Raw genomic sequence first — 18,985 nt, forward strand, 5'->3', positions numbered from 1 at the left:
GAAGAGGATGGACTCATGTATTCCACTGCACGATGTATTTTTCTCGTACTGGAATAAAAAGGGTTACAACTCAGTGCTACGGTAACAAAGCGCAGTTTTAAAGCACGATTAGATGTTCCAAAATGGCCTAATGCAAATACTGCTGGTAAGCTCATCACCAAATCTCAAGGGACAGGCAGCATGGCTGATGATCTAGCGGGTAATTTTGGCCCCAGGCTGAAAATATCGCCACAGTTTCTGGAGCTATTCAGCAAAATCAAGGCAGTCCATCCGAAGAATTGCAGCAGAGACTGGCTTGAAGAGCTCCAGCAAGCAGCCAGAACTGAGACAGAGCCTACCCACGTTTCCATTCAAAATTCAAAGCCACGTGGCCATACCTGTACGAGCTCTGATACAGAGGGCTGATATTCCAAACCAGATTGGTGTTGAAGGATTTGATGTTGGCTGCGTCGAGTTCGCGGATGAAGCATCCTCCCACCTGAAAGGAGTTACGAATACTTAACACTGGCGATTTTGGCGTTGCGAAAATCCCCGTGGTGTGTGAAGCGAAACCGCTACGTTCTCCCATAGTTACCGTTTAAGCTGAGGCATATGAAACGTCAGTTGGAGTTAAGACTTCAGTACGGTTAAGTTATTTTATAATGAGTTATTTCTTAAATATCTTCACTTGAAATTACACATATCGCAGCAGATTCTGTAGGGGAAGTTCTATGATCTGTCGTACCTCAATAACAAAGTCTCCTACCGAATGACACTTCACCACACTCAAGGTGAAGGTGTTTTGACCATCTGTGATAGGGGAGCGGTAGCCTGCCAATCTCTGCCGACGCTTGCAACCATAGCAGTGATTGTAGTTCTCTAATGATTACAAAAAAAATCATAGAGAAACATAAATCACATGCTACACCACCTCTTAAAAGAATTTACAACAATATGTTAATGCAGGTAATGCGGTAAAGATCTGGCCTCCGTCACCAAAGCTGGATCTGCACACTGTCCGATAAAACTATATAACTTGGCAGTGCGATATGTATTTGTATGGTAAAGTTACGTTAGAAGCTTCGTGAAGATGCTCACCCACGATTTAGCTGCTTGTATGATATTTGTAACGCCAATATGCTGTAATGAAAAGGATCTGTTCAGGAGTGGCTACGATTTCAGGGACTGGTAGTTACATCAGAACGTAACCAAATATAAATTATTGCGAATAAATAGGTAAAGATATCCGCTGGTGTTAAATTATACTACCGCCCATAAATAACTGGAAATCGAACGGCCGTAAAACACATATGAGGAGGCTTCCGGAGCGATGTAAAGTGGAATGACCACGTAATACTATAACTGCTCGATTACACTATCGGTGATATATCACTGGAGGCAATAAAGAACATAAATACATCAGAGTAATCGTCCGGGAGGTTGTAAAATGAGGTTAGCACGTAAGATTAGTCGTGGGCAAAGCAGATAACTGGTGGGTCACTAGGAGAATCTTAAGGAAATTAAAATTAATCCACTAAAGTGTTGGTTTAGACGGCCGCAGTGGCCGAGCGGTTCTAGGCGCTTCAGTCAGGAACCGCGTGACCGCTACGGTCGCAGGTTCGAATCCTGAATCGGGCATGGATGAGTGTGATGTCCTTAGGTTCGTTAGTTTTAAGTAGTTCTAAGTTCGTGGGGACTGATGACCTCAGATGTTAAGTCCCGTAGTTCTCAGAGCCATTTGAACCATTTTTTCGCCAAATGATCGCGACGTGAAAATCACAAGAATTTGAGCTCATACGAAGGCTTATCGTCCCATGGACCACTCACAAACGAAATAGTCGTACTAAAAGTATTAGAAATATCCTACGTCACTCACAGTAAGGTGGCTTGAGGTGTATAGGCATTTGAAATTTACATTTAGATGTGATGGGATCGATCTTTTCCTTATAGCCATACAATACTGCCTTTCTCTTGACATGTCCTCCACAACCGTGAAATCACACACGCAAGTCTTGGCTGTACTAACCGAAAGGGACGGGCACCGGGAAATATGTCATTCATCAGGCTTGCACTACTGGCTATTAAAATTGCTACACCACGAAGATGACGTGTTACAGACGCGAAATTTAACCGACAGGAAGAAGATGCTGTGATATGCAATTGATAAGCTTTTCAGAGCATTCAAACAAGGTTGGCGCCGGTGGCGAACCCTACAACGTTCTGACATGAGGAAATTTTCCAACCGATTTCTCATACACAAACAGCAGTTGACTGGCGTGCCTGGTGAAACGTTGTGATGCCTCGTGTAAGGAGGAGAAATGCGTACCATCACGATTCCGACTTTGATAAAGGTGGGAATTGTAGCCTATCGCGACTGTGGTTTATCGTATCGCGACATTGCTGCACGCGTTGGTCGCGATCCCAAATGATTGTTAGCAGAATATGGAATCGGTGGGTTCAGGAGGATAATGCGTAACGCCGTGCTACATCCCAACGGCCTCGTATCACTAGCAGTCGAGATGACAGGCATCTTATCCGCATGGCTGTAACGGGTCGTGGAGCCACGTCTCGATCCCTGAGTCAACAGATGGGGACGCTCGCAAGACAACAACCATCTGCACGAACAGTTCGACGACGTTTGCAGCAGCATGGACTATCAACTCGGAGACCATGGATGCGGTTACCCTTGACGCTGCGTCAGAGACAGGAGCGCCTGCGATGGTGTACTCAACGACGAACCTGGGTGCGCGAATGGCAAAACGTCATTTTTTCGGATGAATCCAGGTTCTGTTTACAGCATTATGATGGTCGCATCCATGTTTTGTTTCGACGCATATTGGAAGCGTGTATTCGTCATCGCCATACTGGCGTATCCCCCGGCGTAATGCTATGGGGTGCCATTGGTTACACGTCTCGGTCACCTCTTGTTCGCATTGACGGCACTTTGAACAGTGGGAGTTACTATTTAGATGTGTTACGAACCGTCGCTCTATCCTTCATTCGATATCTGCGAAACCCTACATTTCATCAGGATAATGCACGACCGGAGGATGTTGCAGGTCCTGTACGGGCCTTTCTGGATACAGAAAATGTTCGACTGCAGCCCTGGCCAGCACATTCTCTAGATCTCTCACCAATTGAAAACGTCTGGTCAATGCTGGCCTTGCAACTGGCTCTTCACAATACGCCAGTCACTAATCTTGATGAACTGTGGTATTGTGTTGAAGCTGCATGGCGAGCTGTCCCTGTACACGCCATCCAAGCTCTGTTTGACTCAATGCCCAGGCGTATCAAGGCCGTTATTACCGCCAGAGATGGTTGTTCTGGGTACTGATTTCTCATGATCTATGCACCCAAATTGCGTGAAAATGTAATCACATGTCAGTTCTAGTATAATATAATTGTCCAATGAATACCCGTTTATTATCTGCATTTCTTCTTGGTGTAGCAATTTTAAAGGCCACTAGTGTAAATACTTGCCCTGATGACGAATCTGAACTTCAGAATGCACATTGGCAATTAATGAAGTGTTTTATCGTAGTGAGAATACTCCGTCTTCAACGTTGCATCCCAGCGAACATTTAGAATTTCAGAAACAGAAGTAATCGCAAATTTTCACACAGTGACCGTGTAGCAGCAGAAACTGATTTCGTAGCTTTCCGTACACCGGTTTGACAGGAGCCCTCTGCCTTTCTGTCAGCGCAGCCAACAAAGGGCTGATGGAAGGAATTTTCTTTCTCCTTATTGTACTACTGCGAACGCAATTTAATATCGCTGGTGTCGGTAGAGTCCCACTTATGAAATTTAATCTTCTATTAGAGAGCCTTGGATATTGACAGTCCTCTCTCGCTGAGGTGACGACTTTCAGTTCAGTAGGAAGGGAACATGGGAGCAGGCAAAGGGAAAACGGCTTTCTCATGAGTGCAAACTCACCGACTGATGAAGGCGACCCGAGTAACAGCAATAATATGTGACTTCTGTTGTAAGACATATCTCCTTTCACATTTCCTCTCCTTTCCTTTTTCTCACTTAAGAAACACATTTTTTTAAACTAGCACTTTGTTTTAAAGAACTATTGGGAGTTCTTCTTGATCCTTCTTATTTTAAGTCATAATCAACTTGTGAGACAATTTTTAATTTCTTCTTTCTTTTTCCGTCTCGGACATCTAGTAAGAACCATTCGCTCCTTTCAATGTTTCCTTATTTCTTCTTCTTTCTTCTTCCTCCAGTGTTCTTTCCTCTTCTCATTATGTATCATTTTTGTTTCCTCAGACCATTTTGACCCGTCTTCTTCTTCCTACATTGGAATCCTTCCGTTTTTAAAACATTCTCCTTAGAAATCTCTCTTTGCGTTGCAATTTTTTTGCTTACGTTGTTTCTTTCGAAATCTTTCCTAACTTCTTGAATCCTAGCTACTGATGACTTCTTATCCCGAAGATATTTAAAAATCTGTTTGGTTAGCCTGTTGCCGTTCATTTTGTATAAATGTCCAAAAAGTAGCAGTCGCCTTTTCCGTAGCGTTTCAGTTATGTTCTTTATGTCGGGATATACTTCTTCATTACTTCTTAGTTTCCGTGCCTCTGTCTTTCTTAGCGGACCGAGTATTTTTCGAATGATTCTTCTGTCTAGGACTCCAAGTTTGTGTAATTTGTCTATCACTACTAAACATTCACTTGGCATATAGACTTACTGATTTTGCTACTGTGTTGTAGTGCTGTATTTTCGTATTTTTAGACAGAAGCCTTTTGTTGTTCATGGTTATACCATGTGCTCTCTCCATTTTCGTACTCTTTCTTCTACAGCGACTTTTTGTATTTTTATTCAAAGAACATTTCCGCATTTTCCACTGTTTTCTTCTTTCTTCGACTGATTTTTCACTGATTTCATTCCACCCGACTTTCTTCTTCATTTTTGTTAATCCAAAGACATTCTTCGCTGCCCTATTCATTTCTTATGATGATTCTTCCCATTTCCTTGATTTAGTTATTTTAACTTCTTCTTGAAAATATTTTGTTACTTGTTTTGTGATGTTGACTCTTCTTTTGTGATGCTGAGACTGTCTGTTTTAGATGTGATAAATTTTTACAGTCTCTTTCGGTTTCTGTTATGGAGAAGTTTCAGTTTAATTTTAGTGAGGAAATGATCAGAGTCAAATTCCCTGTTTGTTGTTACTTTAACATTCATGATTTCTTTAATACTGCTTTGAGAAATAGCCAAGTGATGCAGCTGGAACTGCCCTAGTATTATATTTTGATTTATCCATGTTTTTGATTCTCTTGGCAGGTTTTCGAGAAAGTTAACAGTAACTTCAATTAAAATGTTTTACAAAGATTAGTTAGTCTTGTGCCATTTTTGTTCCTTCCTTTATGGGCTGGATATTCTCCTATCATTTATCGGAAAGTTTTTCCCTTCCTATTTGTGCGTTACAATTTCCCAGTGGTATCACATTTGGTTTTGGAATTTTTGTTATTTCACCGTACAAAATCTCACTGAATGCTGCTACTGTACTCGGATTTTACTTATTGTCATCATTAATAAGAGCATGGCAATTAACAAAGATAAACTGTTAACTTTTGCATTTCACTGTGAGAACAGAGAGTGTTTCTGAATTGGATTTGAAATCTGTAAAGTTACCTACTAAATTTTTGTGAATATAGAAGACGGTACCGGGTATTTGGATGCCTTTCTTCATTTTGATTTTGCTAGTTTAACCTCAGAAATTCTGTGATTTTTGTTTTTGTAACACTTTCGTCCAAAAATCTTGTTTCTTGTACTACTAAAATTTGTATTTCACGTTTATCCAACAGAATTTCAAGTTCCTTCTGCTTAAGAATTTTTAGTAATGAGTTTACATTCAAGGTGCCTGGGAAGAATTTCCTTTTGAACTTGAGTTTGAAAAGATACTAGGGGTGCTCAGAGCCATCCTTACTGCAGATGTTGAGACTCGCCAGAATGCTAGATATCGATGCGCAGCATAAAGCATTGATGGATTCCTCTTTCAAGTGACCGCCTGGGGTAGTGCTTACTTTTAGTGGACTTTCCATATTACAACTGAAATAGTACATTGCACATGGTAGGAAATAAATTTAAAGACAGGATCAGATTGTTAGTGCGAAATGATTATTTTTCATGGGTTTGTCCATTAGGTTCTTCCGTTCTCTGCCGTTGGGAGCTAAGATTCCTCTTCCACCTTCGTTGACCGGGTTTCACCTGTATCCCTAATTATGGGCGCTCACAGGGTGCTACAATCCGCAGCCAGACGGGAGCAGATTTTCTTACAAGATGTTACTCCTCCCCCTCCTCCATCTTCAGGAGCCCTGCAGGTTGCGCCGTTGTATTGAACCACGCACGGAACCCATAAAATAGTCTCAAAAAGTTGCAAGTGTCAATCGTGTTCAGAACAATGTCGAGTGTTGTCGGGCGGCATTTTGCCGGAGCTGAGTAATTTCGAACTTGGGCAGATTTTTGGTGCTCGTGTGGTAGGTGTTTTCCTTACCAATATGGCCGAAATGTTTGGTGTTTCAAGAGCCAAAACGGAAAGAACATCATCCGGTAAGTCACCATGGGTACGAAAGAATGTGTTGAGTGGTAGTTACGGACGATCATTGAAGAGGACTTTTAACGACTAAATAACAGGACCACAGCTGCAGAAGTCACTGCAAAACTGAATGACGTACTCGTGGACCCTGTCAGCGCCAAAACAACAGGGAGGGAGCTCCAGAAGCAGGAAATTTGCAGGGTGATCTGGGATTCCAAAAACAAACAATATGAATGCCTGTAACAGGAAAAAATGGTTCCGAACAAATAAAACCTGAACTATCTAGCACTGGGAGGAAGTCATTTGTTCGTATGAGTCTCTTTTCACATCGTTTCCAACATTAGATTGAATTTATTGCACAAGAGTGTAACGTGGCTAGAGTGCGTTGATGATTTTAGCAGCGGTATTGTCGTATTCCACGGGCCGCATTGCTGTTGTGCAAGATCGCATTATTCCCAAGATTAAAAGGAGCATTTTGGCTGATCAGATTCTTCCCACGGTATAATATTTGTTTCCAATGGAGATGCTTTGTTCTACTGCGCCAGGTTTCCTGAATCATTCAGGACTGATTATGTGGGAGTGAAAATGAACTGTCGCATCTCCACAGTCGCCAGATCTCAGTATAATTGGGCTTTGGTGGTCTGCTTAGTGGAGAAGACGCACAACTCGTTGTCAACATCCGTTACCTGAACTAGCGGCTACACACATCCAAAAGAGTTTCGCAACATCTCGGTTCCAAGTGCCCCCATTGTGCACTTCTTGTGAATGACTGGAGTGGCCAGCATGTTCTCCAGACATGAACCCTATCGAACATGCCTGGGATAGATGGAAAACGAATGTTTGTGGACGACGTGACCCATCAACCACTCTGAGGAATCTACGTCGAATTACCGTTGAGGAGAGGACAATTTGGACCAACAGTGCCTTGATGAACTTGTGGATAGTATGCCACGACGAATACAGGCATGCATCAATACAAGATGACGTACTAATATGAATTAGAGGCACTGGGGTGTACAGCAGTCTGGACCACCAACTCTGAAGGTCTCGCTTTATGGTGGTACAACATGCAATTTACGGTTTTCATGAGCAATAAAAAGGGCGAAAGTGATGTTTATATTGATCTCTATTCAAGTTTCGCCCTTTTTATTGCTCATGAAAACCGTAAATTGCATGTTGTACCACCATAAAGCGAGACCTTCAGAGTTGGTGGTCCAGACTGCTGTACACCCCAGTGCCTCTAATTCATATTAGTACGTCATCTTGTATTGATGCATGCCTGTATTCGTCGTGGCATACTATCCACAAGTTCATCAAGGCACTGTTGGTCCAAATTGTCCTCTCCTCAACGGTGATTCGGCGTAGATTCCTCAGAGTGGTTGATGGGTCACGTGGTCCACAAACATCCGTTTTCCATCTATCCCAGGCATGTTCGATAGGGTTCATGTCTGGAGAACATGCTGGCCACTCTAGTCATTCACAAGAAGTGCACAATGGGGGCGCGAATTGTCGTCCATGAAGACGAATGCCTCGCCAATATGCTACCGATATGGTTGCACTATCGGTGGGAGGACGGCATTCACGTATCTTACAACCGTTACGGCGCCTTCCATGACCGCCAGCGGCGTACGTCGGCCCCACATAATGCCACCCCAAAATAGCAGGAAACCTCCACCTTGATGCACTCGCTGGATAGTGTGTCTAAGGCGTCCAGCCTGACCGTGTTGCCCCCGAACACGTCTCCGAAGAGTGTATGGTTCAAGGCAAATGCGACACTCATCGGCGAAAAAAATGGTTCAAATGGCTCTGAGCACTATGGGACTCAACTGCTGAGGTCATAAGTCCCCTAGAACTTAGAACTACTTAAACCTAACTAACCTAAGGACAACACACACATCCATGCCCGAGGCAGGATTCGAACGCGCGACCGTAGAGGTCGCGCAGTTCCAGACTGTAGCGCCTAGAAACGCTCGGCCACCAGCGGCCGGCTCATCGGCGAAGAGAACGTTATGCCAGTCCTCAGCGGTCCATTCGGCATGTTGTTGGGGCCATCTGTACCGCGCTACATGGTGTCGTGGTTGAAACGATGGACATTGCCATGGACGTCGGGAGTGAAAAAAATGGTTCAAATGGCTCTGAGCACTATGGGACTCAACTGCTGAGGTCATAAGTCCGCTAGAACTTAGAACTACTTAAACCTAACTAACCTAAGGACAACACACACATCCATGCCCGAGGCAGGATTCGAACGCGCGACCGTAGCGGTCGCGCAGTTCCAGACTGTAGCGGCTAGAAACGCTCGGCCACCAGCGGCCGGCTCATCGGCGAAGAGAACGTTATGCCAGTCCTCAGCGGTCCATTCGGCATGTTCTTGGGGCCCTCTGTACCGCGCTGCATGGTGTCGTGGTTGAAACGATGGACATTGCCATGGACTTCGGGAGTGAAGTTGTGCATCATGCAGCCTACTGCGCACAGTTTGAGTCGTAACACGACGTCCTGTGGCTGCACGAAAAGCATTATTCAACATGGCGGCGTTGCTGTCAAGTTTCCTCCGAGCCATAATCCGTAGGTAGCGGACATCCACTGCAGTAGTAGGCCTTAAGCGGCCTGAGCGAGGCACGTAATCGACAGTTCCTGTCTCTCTGTAACTCCTCCATGTCCGAACAACATCGCTTTGGTTCACTCCGAGACGCTTGGACACTTCCCTCGTTGAGATACCTTCCTGGCACAAAGTAGAAGTGCGGACGTGATTGAACCGTGTAGGTATGGTTTAACTACAGGCAAAACGTGTAAGGCCTTCCTGGTGGATTGACTGGGACTGATCGGCTGTCGGACTCCCTCTGTCTAATAGGCGGTCCACATGCATGGTTGTTTACATTTTTGAGCGGGTTTAGTGACATCTCTGAACAGCAAAGGCACTTTGTCTGTGATATAATATCTACAGTTAAGTCCCATAAGATTTCACACACACAAGACTGGAAGCAGTTTTTCCTACACCGTTTGAGGCCTCTGATGTGTTATGTTTGTGGTGTTTCCATAATTTTGTCCCGCTCCAGTATATCGTGTTGTTTCCTCGTTCCTGCATCATCTGCAAAGTATTTTAACTAGTCATAAGTTAGCTCCTGATCACGTGATAGTAAAAAACGTGTACACTGTGTTTTTGAGTATGTGCTGTTGATGACAAAAGACCAAAGGAAGTGGGTGTCTTGTTCACAAAGCTTCTCTGAAATGGCCCGCCGAGCTTGACATCTGCAGTCGATGTATGAATCACAAATCAGAGAGATGTGCTCATTAACTGTAACACGCGTTACGGAGAGGTTTGGATATTGAAACTATCCTTCTAATAATTCAGTCACTGCCAAGAACGGAAGTCTTCCTAATTAAGTGCTGCTATACCAGAATGAAAGAAGGTTGTATACATGGAAGAACCCTGGAGATACTAAAAGGTATCAGATAGATTACATAATGGTAAGACAGAGATTTAGGAACCAGGTTTTAAATTGTAAGACATTTCCAGGGGCAGATGTGGACTCTGACCACAATCTATTGGTTATGACCTGTAGATTAAAACTGAAGAAACTGCAAAAAGGTGGGAATTTAAGGAGATGGGACCTGGGTAAACTAAAAGAACCAGAGGTGGTACAGAGATTCAGGGAGAGCATAAGGGAGCAATTGACAGGAATGGGGGAAATAAATACAGTAGAAGAAGAATGGGTAGCTTTGAGGGATGAAGTAGTGAAGGCAGCAGAGGATCAAGTAGGTAAAAAGACGAGGGCTAGTAGCAATCCTTGGGTAACAGAAGAAATATTGAATTTAATTGATGAAAGGAGAAAATATAAAAATGCAGTAAGTGAAACAGGCAAAAAGGAATACAAACGTCTCAAAAATGAGATCGACAGGAAGTGCAAAATGGCTAAGCAGGGATGGCTAGAGGACAAATGTAAGGATGTAGAGGCCTATCTCACTAGGGGTAAGATAGATACCGCCTACAGGAAAATTAAAGAGACCTTTGGAGATAAGAGAACGACTTGTATGAATATCAAGAGCTCAGATGGAAACCCAGTTCTAAGCAAAGAAGGGAAAGCAGAAAGGTGGAAGGAGTATACAGAGGGTCTATACAATGGCGATGTACTTGAGGACAATATTATGGAAATGGAAGAGGATGTAGATGAAGATGTAATGGGAGATATGATACTGCGTGAAGAGTTTGACAGAGCACTGAAAGACCTGAGTCGAAACAAGGCCCCCGGAGTAGACAATATTCCATTGGAACTACTGACGGCCGTCGGAGAGCCAGTCCTCACAAAACTCTACCATCTGGTGAGCAAGATGTATGAAACAGGCGAAATACCCTCAGACTTCAAGAAGAATATAATAATTCCAATCCCAAAGAAAGCAGGTGTTGACAGATGTGAAAATTACCGAACTATCAGCTTAATAAGTCACAGCTGCAAAATACTAACACGAATTCTTTACAGACGAATGGAAAAACTAGTAGAAGCCAACCTCGGGGAAGATCAGTTTGGATTCCGTAGAAACACTGGAACACGTGAGGCAATACTGACCTTACGACTTATCTTAGAAGAAAGATTAAGGAAAGGCAAACCTACGTTTCTAGCATTTGTAGACTTAGAGAAGGCTTTTGACAATGTTGACTGGAATACTCTCTTTCAAATTCTAAAGGTGGCAGAGTTAAAATACAGGGAGCGAAAGGCTATTTACAATTTGTACAGAAACCAGATGGCAGTTATAAGAGTCGAGGGACATGAAAGGGAAGCAGTGGTTGGGAAGGGAGTAAGACAGGGTTGTAGCCTCTCCCCGATGTTGTTCAATCTGTATATTGAGCAAGCAGTAAAGGAAACAAAAGAAAAATTCAGAGTAGGTATTAAAATTGATGGAGAAGAAATAAAAACTTTGAGGTTCGCCGATGACATTGTAATTCTGTCAGAGACAGCAAAGGACTTGGAAGAGCAGTTGAATGGAATGGACAGTGTCTTGAAAGGAGGATATAAGATGAACATCAACAAAAGCAAAACAAGGATAATGGAATGTAGTCTAATTAAGTCGGGTGATGCTGAGGCAATTAGATTAGGAAATGAGGCACTTAAAGTAGTAAAGGTGTTTTGCTATTTGGGGAGCAAAATAACTGATGATGGTCGAAGTAGAGAGGATATAAAATGTAGGAGGCAATGGCAAGGAAAGCGTTTCTGAAGAAGAGAAATTTGTTAACATCCAGTATTGATTTAAGTGTCAGGAAGTCATTTCTGAAAGTATTCGTATGGAGTGTAGCCATGTATGGAAGTGAAACATGGACGATAAATAGTTTGGACAAGAAGAGAATAGAAGCTTTCGAAATGTGGTGCTACAGAAGAATGCTGAAGATTAGATGGGTAGATCACATAACTAATGAGGAAGTATTGAATAGGATTGGGGAGAAGAGAAGTTTGTGGCACAACTTGACCAGAAGAAGGGATCGGTTGGTAGGACATGTTCTGAGGCATCAAGGGATCACCAAATTAGTAGTGGAGGGCAGCGTGGAGGGTAAAAATCGTAGAGGGAGACCAAGAGATGAATATACTAAGCAGATTCAGAAGGATGTGGGTTGCAGTAGGTACTGGGAGATGAAAAGGCTTGCACAGGATAGAGTAGCATGGAGGGCTGCATCAAACCAGTCTCAGGACTGAAGACCACAACAACAACATACCAGAATCCGTATATAATCTCGTAAACTGAAGAGACAAAAGAGATGTTGCTTCTGGTGAAACACGGCTGCTGTATCAGAGAAAGGAGAATTATGTGTGACACTGGTCCGCATAATCCAGCAGACGAGGTGCTCTCCATAATGGGAAAAATTTTGTAGGTCTACTGGTGTTACACCTTCTTTTATAGTCACCTGTGTTCTGCCTCGTGTAATGTGGTCCACCACAAATTCCTGTCTTATGCCAACCTTTTCATTTCAGTGTAGCACTTGCATGCAACGTCCTCAGCTGTTTGCTGCATGCGTTCCAATCTCTACATCGGCCTCTAGTACCATGGAGGTTATTCCACGTCCTACCATCTCGCCCCCTCTTCTTGCCAGTGTTTTCCATTTCCCGCAATCTTTGTCATTTTCAATATTCTTCTGTAGCAACGTGTCTCAAATGCTTCCAGTTCTTTCCGGTTTTCCCACTGTCCATGATTGAGGACTATATAATGCTGTGCCTCAATCAAACATCTACAGAATTTTTAGTAAAATTAAGACCTACCTCTGATACTAGTAGACTTTTCTTGGCCTGGAATGCCCTCTTTCCCTGTACCAATCTCCTTCTTATGTTCTCCTTGGATCGTCCGTATTTCTCTTCTTGTTTTTCGTTTATTTTTATTTTTATATTTTGGGTAGTAGGTAGAATTCCTTAACTTCATCTACTTTGTGATCACCAATTTAGGTCTTAAATATCTCGCCATTCTCATTTCGCCTACTTTATACTATGTTTGTCTCTTGCTGGTTGCCGGCCGGTGTGGCCGAGCGGTTCTAGGCACTACAGTCTAGAACTGCGCGTCCGCTACGGTTGCAGGTTCCAATCCTGCCTCGGGCATGGATGTGTGAGATGTCCTTAGGTTAGTTAGGTTTAAGTAGTTCTAAGTTCTAGAGGACTGATGACCTCAGAAGTTAAGTCCCATAGTGCTCAGAGACATTTGAACCATTTTTTTGTTGCTGGTTTACTCTTAATACAAAATCTCTATTCATTAGACTGTTCACAGTATACAACAGATTCTGTAATTATTTACTTTCACTGAGCGTAGTAATGTTGTCAGAGCATCTAGTTACTGACAGACATTCAGCCTGAATTTTAATCCCCCTCTTCTAACTTTCATTAATTTCTGTAACTGCTTCTTCCATGTATACAGGGTAAACCACATAAAATTTTCACCACAAATATTGCAGAAATGGAAAGTGCCATTGATGTGGGTTTTTCACAGAACGTTTTAGTGGACAGGGGCTCGTATTGTTATTCAACAAACAGATTGTAATCATACCTAGGAAGTGTGTTTTTTTGCCAACATTTTAAATGGAACAATGCCTGTTGACATTAACAAACTTACAGTAGGGAAAATTAGAATGGCAGTGGTTTTTTCTTGCAAGATTCTAGTGCGAATCGTTTATGAGATATGGTATTTTGAAAAGTTTCCAAATCGACACTTTTTTGCGGCATTCAAGCTGCATTGCTGTTAGGTACGATGTTTGCTTACAGTGTGCTTGTGTGTTCCTTGAGCAGATAAAGGTGATATGGTCATGGTGTATGGAGAGTGTGGGAAGTAATCATTTCGTTTTTGCACTGTGTATGCGGCAAGATATCAAAATAGACGCCAACCATCTCCGCAGGCATTTATCATACTCTTCAACCAGTGGCGTGAAAGTGTTAGTTTAACACCTAGACAACGTAACAGAAGGTAACAAGTGAGAATGACAAGAGAAGAGGGGGAATTATTGTTCTTGCAGCTGTTGCAGTTAAACCGCTCGTTAGCTCCGACGCAATCTCGCCAGGAAGTAGCGCGTTCTCCATCGACACAGGTTCCATCCCTATCACAACTCTCTCCACCAAGAGCTGCATGAAAACGATTATAGGAATCGTATTAACTTCTGTACATGGGCATTAAGGCAGGTTACTCCAGATGTATCATGTATCTTCTTTAGGATGAAATCATATTTACCAATCATAACCAACTAATCCGCCACAACATGGAGTATTGATACGTTGACAGTCCCTGTTGGCTTCTTCATGCGAAATGTCATCGTCCATAGAGTGTAAATGTGTGTTACGGGATAGCGGGCCGTCAACTCATACTCCCTTGTTTCATAGACTGAACAGTGAACGCACACAAGTATCTCAGCTGCCTAACAGACGATCATCCACGGGTGCTACAATACTTCCTATGCATACTAGGAGGAACCTGTGGTATCAACATGACGGCTGTCCAGTCCTTAGTACAAAAAGTATTACAGCGTATCTTCACGAATTGTTTCCACATCGGTGGATTGCACGCAGAGGAACTTTACTTGGCCGGCTCGCTCTCCGGACTTGACACCTGTAGGCTTTTTTCTGTGGGGAAAGCTGAACGTCTATTATATGCCAACCACACCTGATGACATGCAATGACCTATTACTGCTGCCTGCTCCGCTGAAATGCTAGCAAGTGTGAATATCAGATAGAAATGGTATACTGCCGCTGCTGGTGGTCATTTTTAGCATACCTTTGATTATCAATTGTTATCGGTGAGAATCCACATAACTAGTGTATGCACTTGTGTTGTGCTTTAGTGGGTGCTACCGAAGGTTTGTACAAGTGTCCGTGTGAGAAAAAATATGGTACCTCAGAAACAACTGGCAGTAGAATCCTGCAACAAAAACCACTGACATACTAATTTACTGTGCTTTTAGTTTGTTAATGTCAATGGGCATTATTCCATTTAAAAAGTATATTTGTGCACAAAAATACACTTTATAGGTGTTATTACAGTTTGTTGATTGGCTAACGAAACAAACCCTGACTACCAATCCATTTAGTGAAGACCGCACATTAATAACACTTTCCATTTCTGAAATATTTGCGTTGCAAATGTTAGGTAATTCACCTTGTGTATTGTACAGTAGGGGCGAAATACTGCATCCCAGCTCTGAACGCTTTTTAACCCGAGCACTTGTTCCTTGGTCTTTTCTGTCCTAGTGTTCCCTCTTCGTTCTTGTATATAATGCATATCACCTGCGTTTCCATATAGCTGATTTATATTTGTCTCAGAATTTCCAACAGCTGACGCCATTTCACATAGTCGAACGCTTTTTCTGTATCGACAAGTACTATGAGCGTGTCTTGATTTTTCTTCAGTCTTGCTTTCAGTGTCAATCGCCATTTAACAACTGCCTCTGTGGTGCCTTTACCTTCCCTAAAGCCAAACTGAGAGTCATCTAACAGATTACCACGTTTCTTTTCTGTTATTCTGCATATTATTCTTGTCAGCACCTTTAAATCATTAGAAGTTAAGCTGATAGTGCGATAATGTTCTCACCTATCTGTCCAAGCTATCTTCAGAATTGTGTGGATGATATTTTACGGGAAGTTCGATGGTACATAACCAATCCTCTAAATTGTACATAACAACTTGAATGATCGTTTGGTTGTCATTTTACGCAATGGCTTAGTAAATATAGAAGGATCGTTATCTATCCCTTCTGTTTTATACAATAAGCAGATGAAGTACGAAATAAAGAGTCACAAAATACAGTAAAATTGGGAAAAGTGGATATGGAATACACTGATTTTGAGGTTGAAAGATCTTTGCTAATAATAGTATCACTGAAATCTCGTATGATCCTTCAAACAAGATTTTATACATTGATTATAAGAGCCCTTAAGCCGTGTATCTTTATCCTGTCTATTAGAGACGTAAAAGAGTGCCTAAGCTACATGAGAATAATTGTCTAACTCTCCCAATAGTTCATTTTAAAGGTATCTGGTATATGTGTTTTGCAAAAATTTGAATTATTCGAAGCCTATTACACATAGGAAACTAGATATAACCTAAAAGATTCAGTTGAAATTGCCAAACAAATTAAAGATACACAGATCCTCATAGAATAAAAGCCCGTTTGGTTTGATATAGTTAATTTCTATCCAGTTATGCCAATACCAGGGAGAATTGAGTTAATCCAAAGCAATTTTTTGCAGTACAAGGGAATAAGCGTAGAGGAACCACACAGGATTATAGATTTGCCTTGGCTAACCGTTTCATTCAATTATTTTATATTCTGTGCTTCAGTGTATTCTCAGCTGGAAGCTTTAGCTATGGACAGTCATACTGCAGGCACCTTAACAAATATATTCGTGAACATCACTGAAAATAAATGTACTGGCAGGTACAAAGTCGCAGCTAACAAGATAGTATGTTATAAACGATACATCAATAACAGTCTAGCTTTGTTTAATGATACAAGAGATGAAATGAACTTGTATGCTCCTGCAAATGAATAATTTGAATGCAAACATAAACTTTACAATGGAACATACTACTAATTTATTGAATTTGAAAATACATAAGAATAAAGGGCGGACACAAGTTTGGTATTTATCATAAACCTATGACTGATGCAGTCATTCACAACGGCTCATGTCGTCCACATTTGTTTGATAAGGCCTTCTTCCAGTCTGTGACGAGTCAGACGTTAAACATTCCTCTTGATACCGACGAAATGAATAAAGAACTTGATGCACTGAAGGAGATAGATTGTAGCAATGGTTACGATAACGTAATGGTTATCACAACGCATACTAAGAAACAGAACAGCGGGTGTGAAATGACAGACGATTCCATTACACTAACTGAAAACCAAACAGAGAATAAAGTCAAGTACGTGACATTGCCATATGACAATGCATTTCGGATCAAATAGCAAGGACATTTGGCAGCACCAAACCGCACATAAGATTTCGTGCACATAATGAGTTAGGTAGTGTTTTATAACATACGACGCAAAAAAAAAAAAAAAAAAAAAAAAAAAAAAAAAAAAAAAAAATACAGAAAGAGTGAAACAGTCTGATATTTACAGAAAGAACTGAGATGTTTGCATCAGATGTTATGCATGGAAGATAGGTGTAAATTTCATTATTAATTTCATGATAAGGTTGAGAACATCTGAATAGTAGTATCATGAACAAATCTTCATTCGGGAACAACGTATTTAATAGTAAACACACTGCTAAAGGCACAAAACGCATTACAAGTTCTACACATACTTAATACATGTAGAGTCATGAATATTTATGAGAATACTGAGATTTACTCTACTTTTAATTCAAATTCAGAGAGTTTGTTGAAACTTACCTGAAAAACATACATTTTCTTCAAAGGTTTTAAGAAGTTTATGTGCTATTGTACCCATTTTCTAGGAACATTCATTCACGACTTTAGAGTTAGGTATTGTGGTTTGTTATTTGCCAGCTTGTCCTCGAGTTTATATCTGCAGTTTGGATCCTCGGGTATTCGCGCACACATTCATAAAAAAAATCGTATTCGGAAACCACAGGTTAGGAAGCCTATGTTTATTATTGTTTTGCTTGTTACTTTGTCCTTCTCTTGCTCCTTTTATTAGTACGTATAACGGTCAAACATCCCCTTTACAGTACATGTAAGAGTGGTTTGTCTCTGCATTCCACTGTAACTCCACAACTAGTCTACACAGTCCCAATGGGGTATATAGTATGTTAGCTCTCCATCTCTCATCCATCAAAAAGGTTTCAGTTTGTAATTGCAGCAACTGGGTTTGACGACAAGGCTGTAACAGAGGGCATCGCACTGTATTCATAGTGTCCGTGCCCATTATACTCATTACTCGCGGCTTTACTGCCGATTCTCGTCAGAGTTCCGGACAATAAGGTGCGAATGTGGGTCTCACGGGAGGTGTGCCAGAGATAAGTCTCTGCAGTCGCACCATTCTCTGTGTCCTCTGTGGCTCAGATGAATAGAGCATCTGCCATGTAAGCAGGAGATTCCTGGTTCGAGTCCCGGTCGGGGCACACATTTCCAGCTCTCCCCATTGGCTTATAACAACGCCTGTATGCAGCCAGGGGTATTCGTTTCATCGTAATTTCATTCTAACGAGCTGCATGGTCACCGATGGTATCTGTTCTTTCGGACATATCCGAATACCATGCTCATATATACAGGGTGTTACAAAAAGGTACGACCAAACTTTCAGGAAACATTCCTCACATCCAAATAAAGAAAAGTTGTTATGTGGACATGTGTCCGGAAACGGTTAATATCCATGTAGAGCTCATTTTAGTTTCGTCATTATGTACTGTACTTCCTCGATTCACCGCCATGATTTCATACGGGATACTCTACCTGTGGTGCTAGAGCATGTCCCTTTACATGTACGACACAACATGCGGTTCATGCACGATGGAGCTCCTGCACATTTCAGTCGAAGTGTTCGTACGCTTCTCAACAACAGATTCGGTGACCGATGGATTGGTAGAGGCGGACCAATTCCATGGCCTCCACGCTCTCCTGACCTCAACCCTCATGACTTTCATTTATGGGGGCATTTGAAAGCTTCTGTCTACCCAACCGCGGTACCAAATGTAGAGACTCTTCGTGCTCGTATTGTGGACGGCTGTGATACAATACGCCATTCTCCAGCTGCATCAGCGCATCAGGGATTCCATGCGACAGAGGGTGGATGCATGTATCCTCACTAACGGAGAACATTTTGAACATTTCCTGTAACAAAGTGTTTGATGACACGCTGGTACGTTCTGTTGCTGTGTGTTTCCATTCCATGATTAATGTGATTTGAAGAGAAGCAATAAAATGAACTCTAACATGGAAAGTAAGCGTTTCCGGACACATGTCCACATAATATATTTTGTTTCTTTGTGTGTGAGGAATGTTTCCTGAAAGTTTGGCCGTACCATTTTGTAACACCCTGT

At 42.0% G+C, this 18,985-nt stretch overlaps 1 protein-coding gene across 1 annotated transcript in view; it reads right to left on the bottom strand.

Annotated features, from left to right (window-relative positions):
* Positions 1-18,985, bottom strand: part of LOC126455957 (transcription initiation factor TFIID subunit 4-like) — a 142,520-nt gene that overhangs the window by 63,666 nt on the left and 59,869 nt on the right. The window lies entirely within an intron of this gene.

This window comes from Schistocerca serialis, chromosome 2 (assembly GCF_023864345.2).
Source record: "Schistocerca serialis cubense isolate TAMUIC-IGC-003099 chromosome 2, iqSchSeri2.2, whole genome shotgun sequence".
Taxonomy (NCBI): Eukaryota; Metazoa; Arthropoda; class Insecta; order Orthoptera; family Acrididae; genus Schistocerca; species Schistocerca serialis.